Source organism: Montipora foliosa, chromosome 2 (genome assembly GCF_036669935.1).
Source record: "Montipora foliosa isolate CH-2021 chromosome 2, ASM3666993v2, whole genome shotgun sequence".
Lineage (NCBI taxonomy): Eukaryota > Metazoa > Cnidaria > Anthozoa > Scleractinia > Acroporidae > Montipora > Montipora foliosa.
Genome location: NC_090870.1, coordinates 34649423 through 34653768, shown reverse-complemented (window position 1 = coordinate 34653768; position 4346 = coordinate 34649423).

Here is a 4346-nt window from a genome sequence, read left to right as displayed (position 1 = left end):
CATCTACTACACCCAGGATCATGGCTGCCCTGATGGATATTTTTGCCGGATTTTTCCTACACCTTAAAGACCGTTAACTGGGTGCAGTTCGTGAGTGGAGAATTTGAAGAATTTCTTACACGCATGCTGAATTGAACATCGTAACTCACCACCTCTCTGGCCACAGGCGATTGGAGAGGTGAAAAGACGGAACAGGACATTGCTGAAGTCCATGAAGATTGCAGCCACAGAAGGAAAAAGGTGGATTGATTAACTACCGAAATTTCTGTTGTTAATACTGGTCAACACCTCAAGTCTCCACTGTTACCACAACCACATCTCTGATGTTTGGGAAGGAGATTAGAACAGAATTACCAGAGTTATTACCAGAGAAATTTTTGCGTGATGAAGGTATGAGGGATAAAGATTGGGAACAAAAGCTGAAGCAAAAAGCACATGCAAATGGAGACCATGGTGCAGTACCAAATCCCATTTTTCCCGGAGGTCTAGTTCTCTTAAAGAACACAAGGGAGACAGGAAGTCTAGCTCCGAAGTTCGAGACTAAGCCGTTTACAGTCCCAACAAAGGAAGGACATCAAGTATCCGTAGAGTCGAGTGAGGGATCTGTGTACAAGAGAGATAGTTTGTCGGTGAAACCATATCTGTCCATGAGCGAGCCTGAACCAGCCACTGATCTGGTTCCAGCAAAAGCAAAGTCTGGAGATAAACCAGGGAGACCTACAATCGTGGTCAAAAGTTGTTGGGAAGGTTGCGGGCATCAGCTCACTTCACACCTAATTCGATTTTTCGAACTATTGGCTGAAGTATTTGTGAAATACCATGCTCTTGTGCCCCCCCCCCCCCTCATATTCAATGTTGGAGTTCTTCAGGTAAGAAAAATCACCATTTTTTTCCCCTGGAAAATCCAACATTGAAAAGGGGGAGGGGGTATCTGTAAAATGGAGTTACCTTCCCAACACTTTTGTCCATGATTGTAGTTGCATCAGTAGACCCCTGAAAGATTCAAGGATTATGTTCTAGGGAAGCCTAGGGACTGTGTAAAACCTTAACTGAACTCGTGTTTATGGACTTTGATTCATATAAAAAGTTTGTTGATAAACTTCGTTATGTCTTATTTCTCACGCCGTTTTATTAACAATACTGTAAGACTGGAAAGGAAGGGATGTAGAGTCTTACAAGTATGGTATGCGGACCTACAATCCGGGTAAAAAGACTTTGGACACTGTACATGCTTCCGTCGTTATATGAACAACACATGTTTTTCTTTCGCTACCTTTTTCACGCCCCCTTCCCCCGATGTTGAAACATGCGAGTGATCGATGAACGGATCTTGATTTCGGAGACCATGAAAAATCAACATTGTGGTGGGGGGACAGGGAAAAGTGGGAATTGTCCCAACAGTTTTGACCAGGATTTTATGTAACGTAACGCGCGGAGTTATGAGAAATGTGGAAATATGTCAATTATGTCTTGAACAGTTAAAAAGTTGATATATTTCCACATTTCCAAATTTCCACATTTCTAAACTTCCAAGCTAAGAAACTTAGCTATTGAAGACATATTTCCACATTTACTCTAAAGTAAATAATTCTAGTTTCTACTAATTCCATTCTGATGACGCGTTCTGTGCTCTTCTACCCCAACTAAAAGTCTGTGTAGTGTTATTAAAGTTGTGTTTATCTCAAGATATCTCAATAGCCATCCGATGGTGAAAGTTTACAGGGGAACATTTTACAGCATTAAAATCCTGTGAAACAAGAACAGTAACAAGATCTTCAAGCGTGATTATTCCTTTTTCAAATAGACTTAGACTCAGCCTTAGGTACTTTGATTGGGAGCTTCAAATGTATACATGCATATTTTATAATCCTAGAAGTTGGAACAGGATGTTGAGAAGCGGCCGGCCTTGAAAACGAGATGACAGGGAAACAGTACAATAAACAAATTAGCATAGCAGCACTTGAATCACAGGACTTGCAAAAAAAATTACATAAGCGCAAAATATTGCCAGGTAATTGTTAAGGTGCCCCCTTGAAAAGCGTTGACGGTCTCAGCGTTCACAGCATATACTGGGAGACTGTTCCATAACGGGAAATAAGTGGAAAAGAGGAAAACTTTTATGCATTAGTGTGGGCAAGAATGTGCCTTATCTTGAGCAGGTGGTTAGAGCAACTGCCACTGAAGGCTAAGTTGGCAGATATTGGGAATGTTAGGGGGGCAAAGTTGTGTGCAGCTTTGAACATCGTAGTTGCAGCACAAAGGGGATAACAGACTTCAAGGGAGTCCTAACCAAGCGACTGTTGCATGGAAATGTCACTAGAGAAACTGCAGTAATTAAATCGTTGTTGATCGGATTCCAGTGTGTTTACATGTGGGTGCTGTTCTTCAAGGGGATTCCATGCATCTCTCACATATTTTACACGAAGTGTAACAGGAGAATTTAGTATATATTGGGATTCAAGGTGTCTAGACAAGTGGCGGCACAGAATATTTTCCATTATTTTACTTGAGACGCATGGCAACGACCCCTCATATCCACCCTGCCGAGCAAAGGCCCACCTATGAGGCTGCCAGACCCATTTACGCGGTTCAGGCTAAAGTCCATGCTTGTCCTATCCCATGGCCACAGTAATAATTAGAATCATAATGATACAGACCTTGCTGTAGAGCTCCAAAGATTCTGGCAAATGAAAACCGACTACGAACCCATGACCCGGAGCCTACAGCTCCCATACTGGGCCTATGCAACGCATTTTTACAGACCAATCTATTATTAGACTATCTTTTCCGGAAAAAACAAAGGAAGTTCCGGTTCAGTGACCCTATGACGTCAGCTTAATTTCTTGTAATTGGTTATCGGGCTCCTGTGGGAGACTCATTCGCGGGAAATTCAATCTAAAAATAAATCGGTCTGTGAAAACGCCGTTACACGAACACAGTAGAGTTGTAGGCTCCGGGTCCTGGGTTCCTGAACCGACATAGCAGGCTGAGGAGGGTACAGAACAAATGAGCGAAAACCTGGAACATAGACAAACTGTTGGAAATGAAAGGGAGGAAATGCAGTGGATTTGGAAAGGATACAGGAAATTCTGAGAAGTACAATCCTTGCGAAACATCCCAAAGAAAGATGTTAACAAAGAGGTCAATGATATGCTGGCAAAGGTCCAAACTAAGAGCATATCTGAAAAAAAATGACTTGGTATATGCTGGTTGTTATAGTGGCTGACAAGCTTGGACAAGTTATTACAAGTAAAAAGAAAAGAGGAGACCCATGGTGGAACCTCCGAAGGGAAATTACTGGGTGCTGGTACATTAAGAGATCTGGGAACAAAGTACCCTTTGCGCGAGAAATATCTACAGTAACAGAGAAAGTAAAACAAAGGGTAAAGACCAATGCGGGAAAGGTTAAGCATTACTCAGACCGAATAAAGTAGTACAGGCAAAATAGAATGTCCCTTACTAACTAAAGACAGTTATATCACAATATAAATGGAAGAGAACAGAGGCAGGAGCTGGGTGGCTCTGTATTTCAGTTAGTAGAGCATTGCACCTGCATCGCAGAGATCATGGGTTTGAATTCCATTGAAACCGCCTAAACTTTTTCCAGTGTCTATAAGAGACAATTGCTTAAATTGTCCAGATAAGTGCGAGGATAATATCTCCTTTTCGCATGTAACCCTAACTTCAAACATTTATTTCATTCATGTTCTTAAATCTGTCTGACACACAATGTGCGGTCACAAAAGTTAGCACGCACATGTTGTAATGGATGGAAACACAGATGAGAGCCTTGTACCTGTGACTGGCCTTACGCACATTACGTAAGGAGTTGCATCCAAACGTTGTTTATTCACAGATTTACTGTACGGTGAGAAGCCTGTCAAGGAATATTAACCATTAAAGAGGAGAACAGATAATTGTTTATGTGCAAAATACATCGAAGTATAAAGTCCTATTTTACCTTCAAATGCGACTGGGTAACATTTCAAATTCCGCTTTCTGTGAACCTTCCATTATATGTGTTACATTGTGAACCTAGGCGGTTACCGGTGCTACAATAAATGGTTCCTGGTTAACCAATTTATTATTATGACTCACCAGTGGGAAGGTCGCTTACATTACTCGTTAAGACGATTGTGTTACATATGAACCTCGGCAGTTCCAGCTTTATAAGAACTGGTTCCTGGTTAGTCCAATTTATTATTACGTGCAAAGATTGTTTACATTACTCATTAACACGAAGAGAGATAACTTTGAATTTCAACAATACATCGTTTTAATGTAAGCAAAATGATTCAGTTAGTCAAAACTTCCTTACCGATCCATTTCCTTCGCTTTTGTGCTTT